The sequence below is a fragment of the Pholcus phalangioides genome, unplaced genomic scaffold (assembly GCF_987345545.1).
Source record: "Pholcus phalangioides strain wild (caught in Gottingen) unplaced genomic scaffold, Ppha-v1.0 ptg000014l_1, whole genome shotgun sequence".
Lineage (NCBI taxonomy): Eukaryota > Metazoa > Arthropoda > Arachnida > Araneae > Pholcidae > Pholcus > Pholcus phalangioides.
Window position 1 is genome coordinate 24543774 of NW_028301607.1, and position 27546 is coordinate 24571319.

Here is a 27546-nt window from a genome sequence, read left to right on the forward strand (position 1 = left end):
TTTTTTTTTTCTTTGTTAATTTGGTAATAACCTCAATATAGATTTCACATGATTCCAACAACCATATTTCTCGAGATAAGTACCACAGCATTCATTTCTTGCACCATTCATGAAATTCATTTGTCAAAAAGTTAGTTCCATGAGGAAATTCTCAACATAATAAATTTTGTATTTTTGAATGTATTGATATATATTCAGTGAGTATTTTCCCATCAAGTTTTAACACCCCGGTCTGGAAAGGGGTGTAACCAGACCCATAGTTAAATATTTCTCGTTCACATGCCCAACTGGACATTGGACAGTAACCTATATCAATTTTTTTTCCAACATTGCACATTTTTCGCTACGGTTGTATCTTTCTTTTTCTCCACTGTGTAATACAGGGCTTGACAGAGCAAATATCTAGGTGCCAAGCCTATTTTTTCCTTGACCTAATAGTAATACATAGAAGATTTTAATACCAAATTTTTAGTCACCGTGGAAACCTGGCATTTGTCGAGTGATACCGTGGCACAGCCATCTTCAACCTGTTGCTCCCCCAAAGCATCAAGAGTGCTCAATGCTCATGCTCGGTTTTGTGCTCGCATGATCTACGTGATCTACTCTTTAATTAAACACCCTGTAGAAATTGCGTTCAAAAATTATAATTATGCAGATTTCAGGCGTGCATATGTCAAGGCTGTAAGGGTGCTCTTCGTTTGATGATGGGAATAGACAGTTATCTAGCTCGACCCCTGCTGTAACGCAGGGTGAATGAAGTGCTTATTCCGAGAAATGTGGTTGTATATGGAGATACAAAATGCTATCAATTAATTGATTATTTAAGTGTTATTCATGGCGAAAGATTTATCATTTTTTTTCAGCAACGATTCAGGGTTTTTTTTTACTTCATCGCACCTTTTTTCTTGGTGGGAGGGCACTCATGCACATCTTGCGTATTATTATTATTTGCACACACACTTCGCTTATGTAGATCTTTAGATGGATCCAAACAGCCAGGTACACGAACCACTGCCCATGTGAGTAATGTAGATGTTTCTCTTTCTTTTCGCTTTTTTTTGTATAGTGTATTTTCCGTAGTTCATAAAAAAGGCTATTTTTTAATGCTTCAAGGGTTATGACGAGTATGTAGGGTTATTATACATGCAGGTTTGTTTTCTTTTTGTCACAATATAATGCATTCCATTGAGGTACTTCAGTTAATATGCACATTCCACTCTTTGCCGTAAGTTTAAGCTTTTTTTTTAAGACCCTATACTATACCCATTAATTTTTTTCCCCCTCGTTTTTAAGTTTTAAGGCGTTTCTTCTCTATTTTTTGGCATGTCGATGTGACTTTGTTTATAATTTTTACCCAGGTTAGTTCTTTATGTAGCATTAGCGAGAAATAACTAGGTTTCAGATGTGTCTATCTCTCTATTATATATATGTTTTTACTCGTTCATTTGTGTTGTTTTATTTGATTGCTCTCGAATATTTTGATATGTATCGCTTGATAAAGATTTAAAAAAATTTTATCATTGGTTTAAATTGAACAAATGCGAAATCTAAAGGAGGTTCCACACTGATAGTGATTTGCCAAACAGGGGAGTATATAGTGAAGCATTAGCCATGTGAGCGATCTGTCATGTCATCTGTATCATTTGTAGATATTAGTTTGATATGCGTCTTGCTAGGTAACTGAGAAAGTTCTTTTCATCCTCAATCACCCGAGTTGAAGGTATATGGTGAATGCTGCTGGCTTTGTATAGAGCACCTTTTCACTGATGCATCTCCAGCAGTGCAATACATTATAATACAATAAATATCTGGCAATATCGGATCTTTAGGGATTTTTTGTTGCCATCTGCCTCAAATCTGTTTCATTAGTGAATGATTTCTCATGGAATGGATGCTCAGGTAGTGAAAGACCTTGGCAACAGGGTATGGCAGGGCCTTTCTTTTGGGCCTTGTGTGTACAGTGAATATTGAAGGATCAGAAACACTGTTTCACGTCTCAGAGATATTGAAGCCATTCCTGAAGGATAAGTCGCCATGGCGACCTAGTACCTGGAATCTGTCAATCCCTGGCAGACAGTTCAACTCTTTCACTGCCTGGACGATGATCACCTTCATGGGGGAAAAATTACAAAATGAGGCAGATTTGCCGCAAGGGATCTAGAAACATTTCTCGTGTTAGTCTCTAGTGTTTACCGCTGTAGAGGCATTATGCTGATGGGTCCTTATAACAGGGCTTGACAAATCTCTAAAAAGAATAATTATAATAATCTAGGTGCCAGAGAGGAATAGTTTTTAGAAGATAATTTTTTCATTTTCGGGAAAAAATATACCAGGTATAATTTTTCTTTCCACTTTTCAAAAAAATATTGACCCCTCCCCCCATGATGGTAACTCGTGAGAAATTTCCTGTTTGAGGGAAAAAATTGGCTGAAAGTGGTTCTCATGGGAAGTTTCTTGGCATTTGCAGGAGATCTTGAGAGTTCATCAAACATTGCAATGTTTTTCTTAGTGTTATCTACTTGATAATACTAGTTTTTTTTTACAACAGATGGCAGAACTTTTTTCTGAATTTGTAAGGGAGGGATTTACTCAAAAAAAAATTTTTTTTTTCTTGACATCACCATCACTACATGAGCGGAGATACGGAGGGCCAAGGAAGCATTGCATCCTCCCAGCGTCAAAGACGGAGTCCGACTGATCTAATGTATATGCGTATATATGAACTGACATAATCATCGTGTTCCCCCCTCCAACTATCAAGTCTATCTCTACTGATGCATTACTAGTGACTCTATGACCTCCATGTTGATAGATATCCTGGTATAAATTCCAAAAAATTTGTTTTCTCCAACTCGGATTATGTGTAGAAAATTTCAGATGCCAAGGTTTTTAGGCGCCATGCCAACCTCAGATTTCTTAAGCTTGGCCTAAGAGAACTCTAAAAGTATGTGATGTCTGCTGTATGCCTTTTTTATTGACATTATATGGATTGTATTTTCTACACTTGATCCTCCCTCAAACTTCTCTGCCATAAACACCAATCCTTGCACAGCATCATTCTGGTCTAACCCAACATTGCTACTCCACACCGTTGGCGTCGATCCTCCTTTAGGTTGAATGATTTCGGAGGTGCGTTGTGCATGTATAACATGTATGACAATTTCGACAGTTATTTTCAGGGCGTTCAGGATTACTTCAATTGCATATTTATGTATATTATATCCCTGGATGTTTGCAGTATTAACAAACGAAAAAAAAAAAAACCATGTAAAACATTTCTTACATAATTCTATAGTTTTCTACGGTTACGAAAAAAGGTTTCGTGCTTCGAATTTATTTACGTTGAAAATAAAAATAAATGCATAAGCCTGATGTGTCAGAGCTGACGGGTCTTAACAGTGCCCTTAATAATAAAATAATGGAATGCCTTTTTTTTATATATATACATATGTGAATAACGATGGAATTCCATTGTGGGAAAAAAAACGCCTTTCTAATGAATACCTCATTGATATTAAACGATCGAAGGAAAAAAAAATCAATATTTGTAAAGTTTGAGATGCAATTTGTCGTGTTTTAGTGTTATTTTGTATTTTTCTTGTTCTAGTAAAAAAAATGATTAGAAATGTGTACGTTTTTTGGAACGTTAAAAATAATTCCCCCTCCCTCCCTCCTTCCTTTTTTTAATGTTCTGGATTGTTCTCTTATATATATTTTTTTGGTAGTTAGGCATATTTATTTCTGTTGACTTCAACGTGGTTAAGAAAAAAAAAACGATGGAAAATGTCGTCAGAAAGATAATGATGATGATCCTGTATTTCACGTGTCCTCCTCCTTTAGTTTGTTTAGCTTTGGTTTGATATTGTCAGGTCTGTATGAAAGTAATAAATTGTTTCTATTTAAAAATATGTCTGTTTTTTTTTTGTCTCTTGCTATGTTTTTGATGTGTCTTAGATCCTCGTTGAAAAGATGAAAATTCCTAGGTCTGCAGGTTGACTAATTGAACCATATAAATGCTGAGCTCCTAAAAGGGGGCAAGCAAAATGGTAGGGGTCGAAAATCTGTTACAAGCTGCTGCAATCTCCGACGCATGCCACATTTTGCTTCAATTTCTGGCTTTTTGCTACAAAAACGGCTAAACTCTTCGATTTTTCGCCATCTTGCGCAAAAAACAAAATTCCCCCTTAAGTTGCGTCACAATAGAAACGGATTTTTCGATGACATCCTTCTATTTCTTGGGGCCACTTCTCCAGGATTCGCCGCTCAGGCTTCTGGCAAAGTATAAAATGTGGTCACACTGCGAATTCCCGCTCATCCGCAGAACAACGAAAAAAAAACCCCTTCAATTGCTGTTTCCAGCTATTTTTTTACGAAAAGTCGATTCCTTTGATTTATGCGTTCCTTACGTTAATTATTTTTTAAATTGCGTTGATTTTGCCTGAATGCCTGTAATTGACGAAACATTCATGTATCCTTTAATAGAATGGAAAAGTTCGCGAAAGAACGTATTATCGCACTGGAAAAACAGCAATGACGAATCCGTCTTCGCCATCAGGAGTTGCGACGCAAAACCCGTCGGTAAATTCAGGGTGTCTACGATCATGGAAAAGTGACGAAATGAGGAAAAAGGTCACGAAATAAGTAAAAATAGGGAGTGAAAACAGATGTACTCGAATTGAATTCTTTGTGAAAATAGAATCATTAAATTAAATTCCTAATAGTTTAATCATTATTCTGTAGTTTAGATTAAAAATAATTTAATTCTACAGTTTAAATTACTATAGTTTAACTTAATAGTTTAAGTTTACATATATATATATATATATAGTTTTTAATCACTATTAAATTTCTAATAAATATTCTAAGAATGACGATGCTAACCCCGCAAACCGTTTTCATTTCGGTAATTTTTAAAGTTTCTGCGTACTTTTTGCCCCCCCCCCCCCTGTATATGAAAATGCTGTATTTTATTTACTGCCAAAATTTTGAAGTGCTACAAAAATCAAATTTTCGTTCTCCACCCCCCTAAAATGGAAGAAAGTAAGTCGTAAATTTTCTGATCCATATTACTAGTTTAGGGTGAATAATGGTTGACATTTCTTTAAATAGATGTAAAATTGTAACTAATGTTAAAAAAAAAATTGATTCTGTAAGTGATATTAAAATATGTCCTCGTTAAATTTGATTGGCAATAAAAAAAAATCTTTCAATTACCAGTTGTTTAATATTTACTTAGATGATATATTTTTTTGCACAATTAAAATTCAATATCAACCATTTGAAATTACCAATTAAAATTATTCAATTAAAAACACTAATGTTATTTATAATTGTGACGAATTTTAAGGAAATTGATATTCGGTTATTCGGCCAAATTACTATTCGTCCCATCTAGTGTTTTCCGAAAATATAACTTGGAAGAGTAAATTTCACTCCTCTTCATTATCCTTGGAGAAAACCAACGTCGCAAATGCTTCTCTCTGTAAAGTATCCGCTGGTAAAAGTCATGACACGACTGCAATCTGTACGGGTACAGATCAAGGATTCCATGAAGAATATTGCGTACCGAGGATGGTACTAGTAAGCCCTAGCGTTTGGCAGCTTCACAAGCGCTGTTGGTCCCTGCATCTGATTCGGGCGCTAACGCTTCCATTCCGGCTGCAACACGCGGCGAACGTGCCTTCCTTAAACATGGTCGTCCTGCTCTTACACGATCCTCCATCGTTCTAGTTTCCTCGAACCGCTGAACAAGCTTTATGAGGCATGTCGCTGTTAAAAAGGCCCTTTTTCACATTCTTCTGAACTCGAAATTTACGCAAGGCAATGGTCGGTGATTCCTGGTTCACGTAAAACAACTTCAGCAAAGCTTTATCCTTCGCACTCAGCATCCTTGTTCACATACACGGTTTACACAGGGCCGCAATTGTGGGGGGGGGGGGGGGCAAATTTTATTCCCAAACCCCTCCTTTAACATTTTGGAAATTATAAGGGGATGCGCATTTGCCCCGGGTGACCAAGCATCTAGTTGCGGCCCTGGGTTTACAACGGTCCCTTTCACACGCAACGAAAGTATCGGCAGCCATTTTGTCGCGGTAGGGGAGCAGTCTAGTGAAGAAAGTGGGTCCTTTGGATGCAGTCGTCCCAACAACTGACAATGGACGACGTCCAATAATCGTCGCCGTATTGATGGTCGAGTACGTGACTCAGTATATGCATTCACACGCCATGACTTACTGTCGTCCATAGTACTTGTTTTTTTTTTTTGTTTTTTTTTTCAAGATCAAATTGCACATGAAAAATGAACATATCGATGTGTGGAATTCATGATTTCTCCGATGGAAGTTATACACCAGTCTTATGGAATAAATCCCTAGGTATTTATAAGGACCGAAATGCCATAAGGAAAAAAAGGCTTCCATAAGTTTGTGCGGAACTGAAATAGGATTTCAATACTATAGAACGGGTTTTCAACGCACGGACCGCGGGCCACATTTGGCCCTCCGAGCCATTAATGTGACCCGCCGATCATTTTCAGGAGATGGTTGAAAACATTGAAAAATGGTTAGTTTTACAATTAATGAAAGAAATAATTTTTAAATTGATGCAAGAAATAATTCTAGAATAAGTGAAAGAGAAAAAATTATTCTAGAAGAAATGAAAAATAATTCTGGAAGAAATTGACGAAAACTCAAGAACTATAGAAGAAATAATTTCAGAAATAAGTGAGAGGAAAATAACTTACAAATCAACGAGAGATATAATTTCCTAATTTCTGATAGAAATTTTATTTCACGATACATAAAAGAATAATTGAATTGCTATTGAAAAAAATGATTTCAAGATATATATATTGAAAAAGAAAATAATTTCGGAATCACCGAAAAATAAGTAGTTAAGGAAGAAACATTCAAAGTAACTTCAGATTAAAAATGATCTCAGAATTAATTAATCAAATAGTTTCAAAATTAACAGTTAATGAAAGAAATAATTTCGTAATCAATAAAAGGCTTCAATTATTTTTCTCTCTAATTGACTCGGGGCTCTATAGACATTCCTTCTGTTAAGATTACACTAAATTACATCAGTTGGTTGCCCACGGGCTTTGTGGGAAGTTTCAGTTAGTCTCACCGTGCATGAAAGATTGAAGACCCCTGTCATAGATCAGATTCAAAATAAAATTGGTGAGTAATTTCCAATTTTAAATGTGTTCTACTGAATATTCTTTAAAAAAAGAAACAATTGGAATATACTTCCGAGTCATCAAATTGATATAAAAAAAATTATATTCATAAATCATATAAGATTGATAGAACCATGGTGGAACGCGTAAAACTAATTAAGAAAAATAACAAATTTCTTTTTCCTACAAACAAACAAATCGGCGAGTGTGAAAGGCACGAATGGACGACACGACAAAATCGTTGCGTGTGAAAGGGGCCGTTGTGGATTAGATGTCATTCAAGTATTATGTCAGCATCGATGGGGGAGGAGTTTCCGAGTTGCTGACTTTTCATGACGGGGGGGGGGGAAGGGGGTTTGGATGATGCTTACGTCATCAACTACCCTTTATGAAAATATGAAATATTTTTAATGGCATCTTACTCGGTGCGCCAAAAACGAGAAACCCGTTTCGATAGCTTGTGGGCAATTGAAGTAACATCCCTTCTATTGATAAGTGCCGTACAGAGACACTTTAGTGATCTGGAAATGTGTGTGTCCGAGCCGCCTAAGTGCTCTGGAAATGTGCCCGAGCCGCTTAAGTGCTCTGGAACTGCACCACGCGTCACTTAAATAATCTGAGAATGTGCCGCGGGTAATTTGAGTGATGTAGAACCGCACTGGGGGCCACTTAAGAGCCCTAAAACTACGTCACAAGTCACTCAAGGGATCTCTAAATGTGTCACGGATCGCTTAAGTGTTCTGGAACTGTGTCTCGGGTCATTTAAGTGATCTGAAAATGTGCCGTTTAGTTTATTTTTACAAAATTAGGTTTGAAGAGGGCAGGCCGCACAAAGTAACCACCAGAGCCATATTTGGACCAAGGAACTTTATGTGATTTATCATTATATGGCTTAGAGCAGCGGTTCTCAACCGGTGCTCCGTGTGCACTTCCCAGGGGCTCCGCGGCGACTCAAGGAAAATAAACATGTAAATTTGACAGATAAATAAAAAAAAGAGGCCTACGGAGTTCCGCCATGAAAATTGTATACGGAAAAGGCTCCTCGAGTCAAATAGACCTACGATGTAAAAATTTGTACTGAAAAGGGCTCCGCGAGTCAAAAAAAGGTTGAGAACCGCTGGTCTAGATCGTAATCGAACACGATCCATTGAGAGGGAATGGCATTTAAATTAATTTTACAAAATTCATAAATTATTAATAATAATTAGCGCGTGGTCTACCTGCTGACACTTCATCGTGGCTGGAACCATATTGAACAGACATAAATTTTTGTCATACTTTTAAAGCGCTTCGTCATCCCTTTATCAAATATACGTTGCAATTCGATAACTTTGATCATTTTTCGAATTTTTTATTGCTATTTTTGTTTAATTAATGTAAATTAATAGAAGTAAAGGCATCAAGTACTGGAATTCCATGACCCCCCCCCCACCAGGATGGGGCTGACAGGCAGGATCGTCTTAGGAGCATCATGGGCCCCGAGCCAAGGGATTTTTTTGGAGGACCTACCTGAAAAATTCAACTACATCTCGTTTTTCTGAGGCATCTCTTCTCTTGAGGACCTTCGGGCGCAGCCCGGGGTAGGGGAAGCATGCGTTAAGACGGCACTGCATAAGGTTCGCACCAGGCGTCCTCTTTTTTCAGTTTTGAATCTGGTGACCCTATCTCAAGACCACATAATCAGTATTTTCACTTATTTGTTCGATCATCCATATTCTCCGAATGTTTTTGTGGAAAGAAATAATTATTTTTTTCTACATAAAATCGATTGTTGCAAATGTACGAATTTTGTGTTACCGAAATTTTCGTCTCATAAAAAAATTTTATGCCAAAAAATAACAAAAAGAACTCTCTCTCTCTCCCTCCCTCCCTCCCTCTTTCTCTCTCTCTCTCTCTCTTTTCATCATCGCACGAGTTGCCTGAAATTTCGAGATTAGATGGCAGCACCAACAGTATATAAATCAAGCCTCCATCGAGCTTATATTACTGGAGAGAGTATGACATCAGCGGTGTCCGCCTTGGCAGTGCTGAGAACTAAAGCGACTGTAGAAGGATAGGGCCCTTATATAGTGGCTATACTGAGAACTGTCCCCCAACATCTTTCGTCGTAACATCATGTGACTCGGTGAAAACAAACACGATCCCCCGTTATTTTCTTATGGCATAAATAGGAGTTTAAAAAAATAAATGAAAAAATAATTTCAGCATAGATGAGATAACTCCAAAATTAATGAAAGAGATAATTTCAGCAATAATGAAAGAAAATATTCCAGAGTTAATGTAAGAGATAATTTCAGCATTGATAAAAAGTGATAATTCCAAAATTAATGAAAGAATTAATGAATAATAAAATTTATGAAAGATAATTCCAGAATGAAGGAAAGGGATAATTCCAAAATTAATGAAAAAGAGATAATTCCAAATTTAATGAAAGAGACAATTCCAGAATTAATGAAAAAGAGATAATTCCAAATTTAATGAAAGAGACAATTCCAGAATTAATGAGATATAATTTCAGCATTAATGAAAGAAACAAATCCACAATTGATGAAAGCGATTACTCCAGAAGTAATAAAAGAAATAATTAATAAAGGAAAAAATTCCAGAATTAATGGAGGAAAATCCAAGAAATAATGAAGGAAATGATTCCAGTATTAATGAAATAAATAATTTTATCTTTTTTCACCTTTATATGAGTTCTTTATCCTTTTTTTTAATCTTTAAAATCTAATATTTAGAGACCGAACTGTACATTTCAATGTGCAAATTGCCAGGCGGGAACTTTGTTTTCACTGACTCACGTGATTTCCTTGCATTTGATGTCGCTGCGGCTCGATGGTCGTTCCAGTAATATAAGCTCGATGCCAAGTCTGTGAATCTCTGTCGTCTGCTTCTCTCCAGGTAACTTGTTTTAGACGTCTCCTTGTGCCCTGAAACATTTATTGAACTGAAAGTTTGAACTTCCAGTTCTGTTTGTGAGCTTAGTTTGTAGGGAACCGAACAAACCGTCTGTCGTCTGCTCATTAAGATTTTATTTGTTTTGGACGTCTCCTTATGCTCAAATAAAATAACCGAACTTTCAGTTTGAATTTCCAGTTCAGTTTATGAGCTTTGTTTGTAAGGAACTGAGGGGAATAAAGGATATAGTTTTTTCTTTGAACTTCATTATCACCACATGAGTCGCTTTTAAATTTGAGATTAGATGGCAGCACATTACTTTAAAGTAGAGTGTGGAAAAATTCACTTTTTACGATCTTACCTGTCGTGTGCTTATGTGGAGGCCCTTTGTTTTCGATGTCTCTTTGGGTGTTGAAAAAATTACTGAACTGGAAGTTTGATCTTTCAGGTCAGTTTATAAGGAGCAAAGCTGAATGAAGAATTTAGTTTTTTTATACCTGAGCTTCGTCATCATCACATAAGCCACTTCTGATTTTGAAAGTAGATAGCAGCACCAACAATATTTTTAAAAATGAATGTCTTAAAGTATTCTAGAGCAGCGGTTCTCAACCGGTGCTCCGTGTACACTTCCCAGGGGCTCCGCGGCCACTCAAGAATAATAAAATAAATCAATAAATTCGATAAACAAACAAAGAAGATACCGCCATATAAATGATATACTAAAAAGGGCTCTTCGAGTTAAACAGGGCTCCGCCAGAGAAATTATTCACTGAAAAGGGCTCCGCGAATCAGAAAAGGTTGAGAACCGCTGGCTTAGAGGGTGGGTCGCGATGAATTTATTAAACATAAATTTTTCCTTCACATAGCCTTCAAATAACATTGAAATTAACAGAAATTGATTATAATAACATATAAAGCTATTTTCTTCCGAAATTTCAATTAAAAAAAAATTTTTTTTTTTTGCATTAAAAAAATATATTTTTGATCATGGAAAGGGGCCACGAGAGAACCCCCCTATGCCCCCCCCTGTCCTTGTACGTCCCTGATCCCACCAATATAAGTTAGGATTCAGAGGGGCAGAGCTGATGACAAAATTTTGCTGACAAGGGGGGTCAAAAATGGCTAAAAATATGCTTACGTAATACTTGAACGGCCCCTTTGTTCATTTTTACAAAATTGAATTTGAGGTGGCAAGCCACATCAGATAACCTTCAGGGCCACATTTGGTTCGCGGGTCAAGGGTTTACCATATATGGCGTACAGGATGAGTCACAATGAATTTCTTAGAGAAATTTTGAGTTCTTATCCTTCAAGTAGCATTGAAATTAACAGAAATTTGCTGATGTAATTCTTAAACGGCCCCTTAGGAGCGCAAGTTCTTATAACCGTCTCATTTGCTTATTCCCACCAAAGTCGCTCGTGCCAGAGCCATCTATCGGCTGTTTTTTTTATTTTTTTCTGTCAAAAAAATTCCCGTGACCTAGCGATGCTAACCCTGCAAACCGTTCTTTATTTCGGTTATATTTTTCCGGTTTTTATAATTTTTTACTTTCTACGGTCTTTTTCACCCCATATAATCCCCCCCCCCACACTCATCCTTTCTAGTATTCTGTAATATAAATATGAATGCTATAAATGGCATTTCACACCAAATAAATCCACAGAGGACACAATATCTCAAAACAAATGTGATTCTTTTTACTTCTCTTCATTTCCACAATATAACATTTTCACTGTTTTCGGTCACATAATATAAAATATCTGGCACCAACCATTATTGGTTAAAAACACATAAAACAGTTTTGGCAAATAAAAAAAAAAATTCCGAGAAAGAAGGAAAAGGAAAAAAGAAAGTGGTGGCTGTACATATAAAAAAGAGTACTGAGTACAAAATATATTTCCAGGTAATAAATCCATGAAAAGGCGCATCTGGAAACTCGTGCCATTTCGTAAAATATAGAGTTTAAGAATAAATAAATATCATTACATGCAATAAATCATGTATTCGTCATCACCTGCTTCATTTCATTTTGTTTTTTTTTTTTAAATATATTAAAGAAAAGGTTTATTCATTTTTTTTAAAAACTATAACATTGGCAGTCTGCGGCGCAGATATTTGGACACAGATCTAAAAGATCCGATATATATATTATAACATATATATGTGTGATTTTTTTTATTTTATTTGAACAGGCACAGCCGCTTGAGATTTCTCTTCTTATTGCATAGATGAACAAGATTCTTTGCTTCACTGTGCTGTGGATTTCTTATTGCTGTGTAGATACTTGCGTTTTTCGGCGAGGGAATTCAAGTCGAATGGCTTGAAACCTGAGGAAAAACATGATACAATTTCAACTAAATATATATTTCATGTATTTTGAAAAAAATTATTTAATATAACTTGCAAAATTAGGGTAACAATAAAATTACTAGTTGGTAATATAAAAATATTTAGATATCTGTTGGTCCATTAGTCATTAAAGGGTCCAGGGTAGAGGGCAACAAAAATATTTAAGGTATTTAATGATGTTTTTCGTGTCAGAGAGTTTTAAACAGACAGCGATGTTTCAAGTAGGGGAGTGAACCTTAGATTGATGAGAAACTTAATGGAATTCAAGTTGATGATGAGGAAGTCCTCCAGCTTCTTAGAAATTTATCAGCTTGCAAAGGCATCACGAGCGGATGCTATTTATCTAAGGGTCCTTAGGGAATGCACTAATGAGCTGCCTTTACCAATTGCACAGATCTTCATGAGTAGTGTTGTTGAGGGTATTGTCCCATGGGATTGGAAACTTGCTAACATAGTTCCTATATTTAAAAAAGGTAGTAGGGAACTGTCTCAAACTACCGCTGGTGAAACATTTCCTCAAGATTGGGGCTAACTTATTGAACTATATTCTGGATGCAACTAGGCTCACCAATTTGGGAATTCTCACAGACGAGCGGCTTAGGTTTCCTGGATATTGTTCCGCGGTGGTAAAAAAATCATTAGAATACTAAGAGAGTTTGATTCTTAAAAAGGTTTCTTCGCATTCTTCCAAAGTCATCCTTCTGATTTTTTCTTTTACGTCCTGACCCCTAGAGTGTGTCATACAGTTTTAGAGACCCTATCTACAGAAAGATATAGACTTGGTTGAAGGGGTGCAAAGAAAAGCCACTAGAGCACTGGCAAGGCTTGAGCTATGAAGAGAGAGAGCTTGATTTGTTGAATATGTTTTTTTTTTGGAACAATGTCGGCATTAGTGATATGATTGAAGTATTTAAAATTTTCAAGGGGAATCGATATGATGGATCATGAAATATTCTGACGTTGTCTTTCAAATACTTTGACTGGGGGACACCAGTTTCGATCAGTTAGGAATAATTCTAGGTTGTTGTGTCACAGAGTTTTTCTCCAATTTAAGCTTGTTTAGCTTCTAGAAAAAAAATTAAAATTGAATCGCCCAATGAAAAGAAATAGCAAAAATATAAGGAAGAATGACAGCATGACAAAAGAACAATGTTTGAAAATTTTTAAGTAGCGTTTCAAGGAGAAAAATAATTTACCGGGACGAGGTGCATAATCATCTGCCAAACCATCTTTGTAGAACGGATCTGCAGAAGCTGGAAAAGAAAAAAAAGGAAATATTGAATAATTGTTTTAAAACGCTCTATTAACATTAATTTACTATTCATTCTACTTGATAGCATTTTTTCTTTTTTTTTTGCAATAAACTTTCACATGCACTGAGTGCTTGAAGCAGACAAAAACTGTCAGCATTTATGCACAACATAAGTCTTCAACCTTTCTCTACTTTTTGGACGCGACAAGAATAAGTTTCATCTTATTTGTAATTGGTCAATTGTTTTGGCCCAGTTTGACCTAATTGGTCATTGCACCAATAAACCCAAAATCCAATCAAACTTTTTGTTTAGTCTCGAGCACTGCCTTTAGCCACCATACAAAAGGTGGGGAGTACCCTTATGGCAAGTTAGACATACAAATTTATGAAATCAGGAATGCTTCAATGCAATTCGTACAAGGAATTTAATTGTAACATTGATCAAGTGCTCATGAGCATGCAATCGGACATGAGCATCGAGCACTGTAGGTGTTTCAGGGAGCACCATGGTGCTCTCAAGCAATGGGTTGAAGACGCCCGGTTTATAACAACAGGGTGGAGCTTTTCTGTGGTAATTAACTGGAGTGAAGTCAGTTTCGATAGAACTAATATTAAGTTTTATTCTTATATTAAAACAAAGTCCACATTTACGCTTCTTTTAATGAGAACTTATTTTTCTCTTGAAATGAAATCCCCCCCCCTCCTCCCCGTTTTAATAGATAGTGTAGGAGGGTGATTTTAAAAAGCTCTGACAGAGCAAAAGTTGAAAAATAAATAGAAACTGTTTTCTCAATGTTTAAAGCTAATAAATGTTTGAATGTAGAGTCAACCTTGCATGTGCAAAAAGTACAGTCACACTGCCCTGTGGCGCCCAGCAGTCATGATAACAGAAATGGAATAAATAAATATATATATATATACAGTCGACGCTCTTTATGGCAACCCGAATTGTCCCACTGAAAATGGATGTTACATCGAAAGTAAAATATATATGATAGTCACTATACGAAATGATTTGGGACTGATCCTACCAGTCATTGTAATGGAATGGTCGCTATAACCTGGGGTTGTTATAACAAGAGTCGACTGTATTAATTTTTTTTGCAGAAAGTGAATAAAGATACCTCTGAGCTTCAACCACGATAACTCTAAATTTTCATGAATTCTGGAATTACCTCTGCCATTAATTTTAAAATTTATATGTGACTTTTGGAGTTACTTCTTTCATCAATTCTGTATTTTCATGAGTTCTGGAGTAGCTTCTCTCATTAATTATGAATTTTTCTGAGTACTGGAATAACTTTTGTGAGTGTTCTCTAATCATTTCTTATATAAACTCTGAATTTTCATCAATTCTGGAATTATTCCCTTCATTAATTCTGAATTTCCATTTGTGTGCATATACTTTTTGCATGAATATTTTTGGAATGCCTCTACCACAAAATATATGGAATTGGGACTAAAGGGGGGCCCCCAAAATCCTTAAGACGCTTTTGCCTCCTCCCCCACAATCATTTTCAAACCAGGTAAGGGGCCACCCCGTTTGTATGAAATGCTGATGCTAAAATATCTAGATTCACAGCGTTTAAGTTAAAATTGGAAAAGCTTGAGTTTTTTAAAAAAAAATGTGCAATTGCAACAAAATTGAATGCATTATTCCATTAGCGCTCCAAATGGTACTTCACTGAAATGATTTCACAAAACAACTTCAACAAAATTTTACCTTCACAGAAGAACTGTTAACAAAGGAATCAAGGGATTCCTCATTTTCATAATCAAAACAATCGGCCCAGGAAACTCCAAAAACATTGATAAAAATAATTGCAGCTAAGTTATTAGTAGTTCAGAGGGGCCTTTACTTTTATCTTATTGCCCACCAACTTTGTAAAAACCATTTAAAGTACCAATTACTTTACCGCACACCAACTTCAGTCACATATTGCCATATGGTTATTTCCCACCAGTGGAGATGGGTGGGAACTGAAGGCGCCATCTATCTATGGTTGCCCCAGACTCAGTAGGTAAAGAACTTGTTTCTGATGTTGTCTGCCCGGATTTGAACTCATGGACCTTGATGGTAACTTTGAGTGAAAGATGAGCATCTTACCACTGCATCACTCTGGCACCTTAAAGTACTAACTAGCACATGCAAGGTTATTCAACACCCTTAGTAGATACAGTTAAACCCTGTAGATAACACCTCTGCTAGTACTAGACAAGGTTTTACATGTCTTAGGGGCCTTGTAAAATTTTGACTGGCTACAGATTTTATTCAACCACATGCCAGACATTAGCATACAAAATATTGATTCAGGCATGCAAATTTTTGGATATTTGTACAGTACACCCCCCCCCCCGAATCAACCCCACTCAGGGCCAGAAAATTTCAGTGAATGTATTCAATCAACAATGATTTGGTATAATATGCCAAACTTGCTATACTGCTAGAATTCTGCAAAATGAATGGTGCCATTAAACCAGGGATTTGACTGCACTTTAAGGGATGATCATAATGCACCTAAACAAGCATTTTCCATCATCTAATGCAGGGCTCTTCAAGCTATCTTGAGTTGCGAGCACTGCCTATGCTCATCATCAAACGAAGAGCACCTTTACAGCCAGCAGCATTGACAGACTTATGACTGAAATCTGCATAATTGTAATTCTTGAATACAATTTTTAAAGGGTGTTTAATTGCAGCATTGACCAAGTCCTTGAGAAAACAAAATGAGACACGAGTATTGAGCAATCTTGTTGCTTTAGGGGAGCAGAATGGTGCTCACCAGGCGCAACTTAAAAATATGCTGGGTCCTAGGGAAAAAGGAGTTTTCTGAGGCCCTCTAACTGATTAGAAATGCATGCTTACCAATTTGTATGATTAATCTCAAAAACCTTAATCAGATCTAATTATCATGAGGCCCCACCTGCACCTGAGGCTGGCCCAGGGTTGTCTAAAGAGTATCATCACCCCAGACCAAGTGTATTTTTCTGAGGCCTTCCCAGGAAAGTTTAAATGCTTACTCTCGAAAATTTCAACCAGATCTCATTTTTGGGAGGCCCCTCTTGTCTTGAGGGTGCCCGGGTGGGTCCATGTATTAAGACAGCAATGGTGCTCATGAGTAACAGGTTGAAAAGGGCCGATCTAATGTGTAATTGCGTTAAGAAAGGCTTTGGTCTAAACACTGTAATAAGACACAATAAAAAGAAGAATTTGACTTATGCAACTTCGAACAAATTTTGTTATTCAGGAGAGAAGGTGAAAGAATTCGAAATATACCTTTTCCATCTGGAAGCACTTTGGTGATTTCAGTCTTGCACACTTTCTCCCACGCTGTAAAAAAAAAATCATCAGCTGATCAATAAATTCATGCGCCAAACACATGAAGTTATTAACATGCTCTCTCTGCAAATTGAGGTACACTATGCAATGTATAACTACAACTTCTCGGCTTCACCCGAGCTGAGTTGTCACATGGATCTACCACTATGGTTTCATAAAAATAGTGAGTGAAAACCTAATCTGCTCAAAAAGCCATTACCCAATAAAAGCACAGATTGAAATGCATGATACTGTGAAGAAAACTTTTAAATGATTTTTACATTGCCAGAAACTGAAACAAAAGTGCTAGGCCTACGCAATAACTAAGATAAAAAATAAATGTTTCGAAAGAATGACTCACAATCTCGAATAAACTTTACTACTCTCTCATCAGTCGCCATAGTGTTGCCTTGATTATTTAGCCTTCCTCCATTTATTTGATGATTAGGCGGAGCTTGGGCACTGTTTAAAGATAAAAAAAAACAGAGAATTATGAATATAGAACTATGGAATGATTCCAACATGTGGCAAGAGAAATATTCCAACATATCTAGTGTGAGTATATGTTCAAAAAGTTCCAAGACTTATTTTATTGCAAAAGAATGAATACAGATAGAACCTGTTTATTTGGTGTTTCCTTCGAAGTAACTACCCTGTGCAATTATGTATTTTTGACATTGTCATACAGACGTAAATGTGTAGTGAAAGCTTTTTGTTTTTGTCACACCTTCCAGTGCCTTCGTCGCTGCACTTCTTTGAAATTGAGAATCATTGCACCTTAAGCAAACATTTTATCAGAGGAAAAAGTCACATAGGCAAGATGAGGGGAGGGGAATAAGATCATTGTAAAATTATTGGAATGTGATGTTTTGACCGGTAATCTGACACCAGGAGGGACCTGTGAGCCAGTGCCTGTGTTGTCATGATGGGGCACTCACAACTTGGCCTTTCAAAGATCTGGTCGTTTGTCTCACTGAATCATGCAGACATTTAAGGACTCACAGATCCCTCCTAGTGTTAGATTACCTGTCAAAAAATCACATTTCGATGCGTTCACCACCAGCTTATTCCTCCTGATCTTGCCCCATGTGATTTTTTCCTCGGCAATGATTCTCAGGTTCTGAAGAAGTGAGGCGAGCAGCAACAAAGTCACTGGGAGATGTGAGAGAAAAAAAACTTGCATTTAGTCTTTGTATGAATAATGGTAAAAATGCACAATTGTACAGGGTAGTTACTTCGAAGGAAACACTAAATAAACACATTCCATCTGTATTCATTCTTCCATAATAAAATAAGTCTCAGAATTTTTTGAACGCAGAAGTATATTACCTTATGCATGTGCATCAAATAACTGATTAAAAATTTGAGTATTTTCAAGTCACTTCCAAAGAGCGCTCTCTTCTCTAGCATATCTTTATCAAATAAAGTTTAATAGTTTCATTTGAGAAATCATTAAGATTCGGCTTCCCTGTTCACAAGCACTTGCATGAAATTACTGAGAACTATGCTGTCATTTTCGACCCTCGTACAACACTCAGGTTCAAGACATTTGAACGGGGGGGGGGGGGGGGGGGTGCAGCAGGTGCTCGAGCACTCCCAAAATTAATTCAGAAATTATAATCTCCTTCAGAAAGCCCAACAACAAGTATACACAGGTCTAATACACTTCCGAAAGCCCCTGCTAGCAGTATTTCAAAGCCATGATTTTACACATATAAGATACCCATGCTTTGAAATAATCATGTCGGGGGACAGGGACACTGAAATCATGGTATAGGCTATATATATTGTCCCTTTATTTACAGTTCATCAACCTCTGTGACTAATTAACTAAATTAAACATATCATTTAATTAAGATTTCAATGAGGAATTTTAAGAGAGAGTATATTTAAAAAAAGAGTGGTTTACTACTCTTCTATTAAAAAAAGAAACGTTTATTTATGGGGGGGGGGAATGGGACCTTAAAAAGCTATAGACCAGGGTGGCGCGTTTTGCTTTGCTCATGGGTGGTAAAATCATAAATCTGACTCTGCTAGAGAGCTGACTATGTCAGCGAATGATTCAAACAAGTTACCCAGAGAATTTGCAAGCATTTGGGTGACCAAAAAAAGTGACCCAGAGAGCAAGGGACTATGTTTGCAGGGCCACAACTGGGGGGGGGGGGAGAGCAGGTGGGTCTACCACCCTGGGCACTGGACCAGAAGGGGTGCAGATTTCACACTTTTACCTCTCTTTCAACATTACAAGGGGGTGCCAAAATGCATGCTTGCCCAGGCTGACCAAGCTTCTAGTTGTGGCTCTGCATGTTTGTGAGCAGCCAAAAGAGTGACCTAGAGAGGTTGTGACAAAAGTATGCAAGCATGTGAGTGGCCAAAAAAGTTTGTAAGCACGTGAGTAACCAAACCAGTCTGTAAGCACGCGAAGACCAAACGAGTGACCTAGAGAGAATGGGATCAGCTGAGGAAATGACCGAGACAGTATGAGAACTGGTCAGTGAGTGATTGTAAGAGTGACTCGGGGTGTGTGTAAGCATGTGAGCAACCAAAACTGTGTACAAGCACGAGTGTGTGTGTGTGTGTGTGTGACCAAAAGAGCTGAAAGTGTGACTTCACACTTTCATGTGTAAGCGCACATGTGTAAGACCAAAAGAGTGGCTTATCTCATGTGCAAGCATGTCAATGACCTAGAGAGCAGGCACATATATCATATATGTGACCATAGCTATGTAGCATAGAGAACAGTGGAACAAGTCTGTGACAAAATAGTGACTCAGAGAGTGTGTGAGCATTGGAGGGACCAAAAGTGACATTGAGTATGTAAAAGCATGTGAGTAATCAAAACTGCATGTAAGAATGTGAATGGCCAAAAGAGTGTCCTTTAAGCAAGCACCTAGCTCATAGTTTCCCAAAGCTTTTAGTTCCATCGCCCCCCCCCCCCCTTCAGAAAATTTTTCTCTCATCATCACCAACTCAAACAATCCCATAGGATCCTGTAATATTCAGAGCTTCTATCACTACCCAGGACCATTCCATCGCCCACTTTGGGAAACAATGACCTAGAACATTGAGTGACCAATAGAGACCAAATCGGTGTACAATAAAAGAGTGACCTAGAGAGTGTGCGAGAATGGGAAGAGACAAAAAGAGTGACCTTGAGTGTATAAAAAAGTATAGGAGTGCCTACAGGACCAGGTCAGTGGAAGACATAAAGATTGACTATGAAAAGTGACCAAGAAAGTGCAAGTGATTCATAGATAGGCGCATTCATGCACTCCCCGAGCAGGGACCTTTGGCAGACCCTCCAAGTCAGACTTTTTGCGAGCTCTTCTACAGTGAATTTGTAGCATAAAAAAATTAAAATAATTGTCCGGGAGAGGGACCCAGAGCTAGAGCCTTGTCAACCCCACCCTTGTGGGAGGCGGGGGCATGTGAGTATTTACAGGAGGGGGAGGACTAAGCGGGCAATAGCCCACGGCGGAAAATTTGAAGAATGAGTGATCAAAGACAACTGAGCTAGAATAAGAGAGAAGGGCGGCAAAATTTGTGTAGCCCACAGGCGGAAAAAAACCATAAATCCGCCTCTGATTAAAAATTTGTACATATTGCCCATTGATTAGCATTAAAAATGAATACTCACCTCATGATTCATAAAATAATCGTAGTTGGGATTAATTAAGTCTTTGTATGAAAAAAACAAGGCTAATGGGAGGATGATCAGCAGCGGATGAGCGAAATCTCCCTCGAGCATATAAACATCGTGATAACGCGCTCAAAGAGAATGACGTCCTCCTACTTCGGGATTTTGTATTCATTCGATGTCCAATTACACTATAAACAAATCTACGCAGACGACCACAAAAACAATACGATTCCTAACATTAGTATTTTAAACGCTTAGTTTACAAAACAGTCGTTTCGTTGCCACCAACAACTACTAAACACAACTAGGTTTTTTTTTTTTTCTTCTTTGAATGATGAAACTTGTCGCCAGGTGTAAGACTGAAGATCAAGCTGTTGTGACCATATTTTATGGCAGAAATTACAGGCATATGCCAAAAAAATTGTTAAAATGTGTAAAAAAATTGCCAGTTACGGCTAAAATTATTGAAAAATTTCCATTAGGTGGGAAAAATTTGGGATACCGCAAAAAAATTTGCTGTTAATAAACATTATTTCACTGAAAAAAAAAAAGTTGAACCAGGGCCGTCTTAACGAATGGGGCCTCAAGAGAAGAGGAAATGGAACAAAAATGGAAACTCATTGAAATTTTCGAGAATTTTCCAGGTAGGGCCTCAGAAAAATCAAGTGGCCCGGGGGCCCATGACGCTCTTAAGACGGCCCTGGTCTTAACAGCGTAGGCCCCCGGGCAAAGTGATTTTTCTTGAGGCCCTACAGATATAGAGGGCATTAATCATCCAAGTCAAGTCAAGTCCTAATGCCCTACTAGGCAAATTCACGAAAATTTCAACTAATTCTCATTTTTGTGAGGCCCTCCTTCTCTTGAGGTCTCCGGGCATGGGTGGGGATACGGGGGGTGCGTGAGGGCATTGTCCCCCCCCCCCGCGTCAAAGGTGGAGTGGAATGTATAAATGTATATATGAATTGACATCATCATCATCATCATGACTCCCAGCAATAATGACCGTTCCCCCCCCCCCAGATTTCCAAGTCTATCCCCGCCTATGTCCCCGGGCCATGCGTTTAGACGGCACTGAGTTGAACAAAAGGTGTCATTGAAGTGTTACGTACTTAGTCGTTCTTAGAAAATCAAACCTCTCGTATCACAGTGGAAACTTCCATAACGGATAGTACCCGTTAGCGGACAAAACCTTCAGTCTCAAGGGTGTCCGTTATTTAGAGGTTTTGTTGCGAAAATAAGTAACCTAAATAAAGTGCCGCTGTGGTGGTCGAGTGGTTATAGTGCGGACTCGTGATGCGAGGATCCGGGTTCGAACCCCACAGTGGTGGTCGGCTGAAGTTGGTTTTCTGTGGTTCCCAACTTCAAGGCGCAAATGCGAGCCGATCTCCCGTTAAAAAGTCTCGCCACAGAGAGCAACAGTCCTACAACGGTAAATCATTCAACCATAACACTTCACTCATAGTTTGAAAAACTGGGGGCAGATGACAGCACTACACATAACAAGCATTACACAGAAACAAAACTTTACGTCAGGTTGCGCTACACGTATATCGAAATACTTAAAAAATTACTTTCTTAAGAGAATTATTATTTAGACTACAGTGAAACCTCGCTACAACGATTCTCGAGATAAATCCCTATACAACGATGGTTTTCGAGTCTTGCTTGGAAATGTCTATACTCTAATATTAAACTACTACCTCTCGTTATAACGATAATCCCTGTACAACGATATTTTTTTCTTGGTCAGCAGAGTATCATTATATCGAGGTTTCTTTGCATTATAAAAAATATATATATATTATTCGTTATTTTACAACATAAGCATTTGCAGTGAAAATGCATCAAGTTAGAAAATAATAATGAAATTCAAGATATACAGAAGACTGGATGTTGTGAAGATATTTATTATTTCAGATGTAAATTTTTTAAGGAAGGAAAAAACTCATCTCTGCCTCTACCGGGAGTCGAACCCGGGTCCCTCGATTGCCGGACGAGTGCTCTGAACACTGTCTTCTGTATATCTTGTATTAACAAGTGGAGAGCGGCATTCATGTCATATATATAGCCCTCTGGTAGCTCGTCGTCCATGAGCTATTAGCTGATCGGTTTCACCGTCCATTGCACGGTTCCGTTCGGCACATATACGCTCTAGCGAAGGAAAATCTCTATCTCCTCTGTAGCTTAGTGTTCAGAGCACTCGTCCGGCAATCGAGGGACCCGGGTTCGACTCCCGGTAGAGGCAGAGATGAGTTTTTTCCTTCCTTCAAAAATTTACATCTGAAATAATAAATATCTTCACAACATCCAGTCTTCTGTATATCTTGTATTAACAAGTGGAGAGCGGCATTCATGTCACAAATAATGAAATTGTTATAATTAATTATGTGCATGGGCCCACATCCTGGAGAAACCCCCAGGCTATATATTTATCGGGCCCTCAAGCCAGACTTTTCACGGGCCCTTCTATAGTGAATTTATAGCATGACAAAAAAAAAAAAAAAATTATGCTAATTGTCCCGGGGCCCCCAGAGCTGGAGCCCTGTCAGCCCCAACCTTGTGGGCATCATGATTTATATGTATGTATGTATGTACCGAATTCTCTATTATCAATTAACGAAGTCAAACACAATTTCGGGAAAAGAAAAACACAGATTTGTAGTACATCTCTGCAAAAAAGAGGCAGAGCAGAACTGAACAGAACTGAATTCGGATGTTGTTTTGTGTAGAATGGTCTTTGTGAGTCGTTATACTAGATGAAAAATAACATAGGATGTATAGGAAAAATTTAGGATCAATCATGCCAGCTTCGGACCCGGGTTGCTCGAGCATCCGCGGTTATTTATGGCATAGGTCTGAGCAGCCCTGAATTGATTCAGAAATCTAAATTTCTTACGTAAAGATTTAAAAGAGCACCCGCAAGTTCGAAACACTTCCGACGCCCCCGACAGTGTTGCCAATAGTCAAAAGATTTTTCAACTAGATTCTTCGTTAAAAACAAACCACTGCACACCAACATCGTTCATGCATTGCCGAATGGCGATTTCCAACCAGTGGAGTTGGGGTGGAAATGATGGCGCCATCTACCGGTGGTCGCCCCAGGTCAGTAGGTAAAGAACTTTGTTTCGTGTGTTCTTCGCCCGTATTCGAACCTATGCACCTTGACGGTAAATTTCACAGAGTGGTAAGATGGCATCAAAAACAAACCGGGCGAACTCGAAACTAGTTACGGGGGCCGAATGTTAATAAGAAGGTCGGTAGGGAGCTCATGAAATTGCACTAACCGATTTGAAGTAATCATGGCAGTAGACTAGTTGCCGCTGTTAAACTTGCGCTAACAATTTGCGTACTGAACTTAGAGTGCAAGCTTCTGGGAATAAGAACGAAAGTGGCCGTCTAGACCCGCAAACAAGACAGAAAGTGGTAGTTCAGGCCCTTCAAACTAACAAAACTGCATGGTCCAAGCAAATACGTTCCAAGAACCACAAACCAACTGGAATTCCGGTGTTGCGACAAATTATTGATTACCGTGAGTTTCTTTTCTTTAAATTTTTACGAATATGCTTCGAGAAGCCCCCCCCCCCCCCCACAAAATATTGATCTAAAGTTGCCTTCTCGGCAACTAAGGAGGGGTGGTGGTTGAGGAGAGACAGATAATCAGAATGGATAGTGATGCGAACTTCGATACTAGTTATGGGGGCAGAATGTTATTAAAGATTAGGGCAAGAAAGCGGTTGGAATCGCGCTATGCGATTTTAAGTTTTCTATGTCGAGACAGTAAGTGGCCGCTGTTAGACGCGTTAACAATGCGTGTACTGAAGTGCAAGCCCAACACTTCTAAGATTCGGAACGAAAACAAGAGCAATTGGCCGCAAACAAGACAGGACATGCCCGTCCAGATCCGAAATAAGAACGAATGTGGCCGTCAAGACCCTTCAAACTAGCATGCGGTATGCCAAACCCGCAAACAAACTAGAACTCAGCTGTTGGTGCGAATTTTATTGATTACCGTGGGGCTTCGTTTCTTTGAATTTAAACGAATATACCGCCTTATGTTTTTGTTTCTCGGCAAGTTATGGAGGAGGGGGGATGGTGGAGGAGGGACAGAGAATCAGAATGGATCATGATACGAACTTCGAAACTAGTTATGGGGGCAGAATGTCATTAACAAGAAGTGCAAGAAAGCACGTGATGCCAAGTTGTCATGGTAGTGAAACAGCAGACGCTACTAACTTGCTTGCGCTAACAATGTGCGTGCTGAAGTGCTAACCCAACACTTCTAAAAATCGAAAGGAAAGTGGCGGTCCAGGCCTGAGAACCAACTGCGAGCTCAGGCCCGCAAACAAGTACGAAAGTAACTGTAAGCTTCGGAACGGCAATAACCGTCCAAAGCTTTGAACAAGAGCGGAAGTGTCTGTGCAGGCGCTTCTAATTAGCATGCTGTGGTGCAAAAAAAAAAAAAAAAACCTCGTTGTGGTTTGAAATTATTGGTTACCGCGGGGGCTTCGTTTCTTTGAAATTACGCTTTACATTTTTGTTTCAAGAAGTACCGCGTGAACCAGAAAAATGTTTTGAGCCAACTAATAAACACTATAGAGCAATAAACACCATAATGTCCGCTTGACTGTCGACAAGTTTTAAGAGAACATTTACTTTTTATTGTAATTACAAAACCCCACGGAAATCAGAATAAAAAAAAAATGGATCACTGCTGCAAAACACTATTTGGGTTCCCGTGGGGTTTCGTATCATAGGGCTTTCAGATATGTTTGGAAAAAATAAAAGGTGTAATGAATATGTCGGGATTAACTTATTGCGAATCCTTTCACAAAATAGAAATTGTTAATCATTACGCGAATGGATCCACGGCCGGTTACATGCGATTCCAATCTATAAACTAAAAATATAAAATTTTGTTTTGTTTGGTTAAAGCTGCATACATGTTACAGCTGTAGTCAAGCATCACTGGTACAACTAGGCCTACAATAGTACAATTATTCAATCATTACACTTCCATCATAGAAGAATTGATGGCAAGTGGCAGCACTACACAAAACAAGCATTGCGCAGAAACAAACTTCACGTTAGGTTCACAACACGTACATTCCGGTATGTACCAATACGAAGAAATTCCGTATAGGAATGTGTACGAGGTGTATGTACGGTTAAGTAGTAGTAGTAGTAGTCAACCATCAAGTGGCTTCAGTCAAGTAACGTTAAAAGTATCAACTCTCCAGCCGCGAGGGGTTTTGAATTTTTCTGTACAAAATCGCGGAGTATTTTTTATCAGCTATATGTATACGCAACGCGATAATAGCGTACCCCGCGAAATTTTATAGAACACGGGAAACGCGATATTCGCGTTGCCCGCAGCTAGAGGATTAAACCAATTAGTAATGAAGTCGACCACGATCACAGGAACGGTGATCAAAGTAGAAGAGATTCGTGGTCAAGGAATTATATTCTAGGAAAGCTGTTGTGTGTGTTCCATGCAGTAGCATCGGAGCCGACGGTAATTTATGGCATGGAACTATAAGCACCCACTAAATTCATTCATAAAAAATCAAAATTTCCTAATTAAAGATCAATGTGAGCACCCACAAGTTCCAAACACTTCCGACTCCCCTTGCCGGTCGTTAAAACGGGAGGTCGCAGTGACGAATGGTAGTTGTCAGAAGCGTACTTGGGAGGAGGAGGAGGGGTTAGACATAGAACTTGTTGGTCGTTCCCGAGTACTATGGCAGTCACAGGCACCGGTTCGAACTATTGACTCGGAATGTTCGAAATCTGCTTCGTAGAAAACAAATGAAACCGACGGACATATTGTTTTTTGTTTCTCGTCATAAAGAAGAAACCAAATGCTTCAAGTTCGCTAATCGCCTATTACGAGTTGCATTACAGCATAGGCCTACTTAGGCCTCATTAAAATAGAAGCTTTAGAAAAAGGCGCATGTTGTCTTTTCTACCAACATGCTTATTATCCGTATCATCCTTCAAAGAATTTCAGATCATTAACAAGAATTCACGAGTTCATGAGTGATTATGGACGACGCATGGCGAGGAGAGCGATTTCGATTGTTCGTATGTAGTAATCTTTCGTATATTCAAAACATTCTAGACGTATTAATGTTGAGACGTTGAGATTTTTTTGAGGTAGTTACTACAAGATTATGGCTTTCTGTTTGTTCTTTATTATTGAAATTATTATGCATTATTTTTACCAGAGTAGAGGGAATGCAGTTTTGCATTATTCTTTGCACTTATGCACGCTTCCAGTTTCGAGGCGTGAATGCGAGACCCCCCGTCCCCCATTCGAAACAGTCTCTCCTCAGAGAGCAGGCAGGCCTACAACACGATACTGACGTAACATGGAAAATTCAAGCATTTACATCTTCACTTCCATAAATGTAAGACGAACACGAAACGAGTGCAACTCGTAAATACGTTAGTGCCACGCATACACCCAGAACACATATTCCGGCATGTGACGATTTGTTAGAAATTCCGTAGAGGAATGTATACGAGGTACATGTACGGTTAAATAGTAGTAGTTTTGCATTCCGCGCATTCGTCAAATATGATTGAATAATCTATAAAAAGAGCTCTATAACCGCACTACAAAGAACCGTGTTTTGTTCAACTTATTTATTAATCTTAATATCTTTTATATCTTAATACATGAGTACAATGACCATTCGATACACCCATGGAAAAAAAAAAGGATATTTTGGGCCTGATTTATGCATGGGCGGCCCGTACTCTAATGCCACTGTAATAGATGCACCAAATCCAGGAGAGAACAGACAGAATAAGTGACAAAATAACGGAGGTTCAGTGAAAACAACTGTTTTGCAAAACTAGAAATTTATTATATAAAATACTTTACTATTTTTTTTGTACAATGCAT

The 27546-nt window shown here is 38.2% G+C and overlaps 1 long non-coding RNA gene across 1 annotated transcript; it reads right to left on the reverse strand.

The window, feature by feature from the left end:
* Positions 1–11755: 11755 nt before the first annotated feature.
* LOC149078315 (uncharacterized) lies at positions 11756–20919 on the reverse strand. The gene is made up of 5 exons (XR_016193924.1): positions 20637–20919; positions 17361–17461; positions 16958–17011; positions 13625–13681; positions 11756–12406 (listed from the first exon to the last, which is right to left on the reverse strand). It is a non-coding gene; the product is annotated as an uncharacterized LOC149078315 (long non-coding RNA).
* Positions 20920–27546: the final 6627 nt, after the last annotated feature.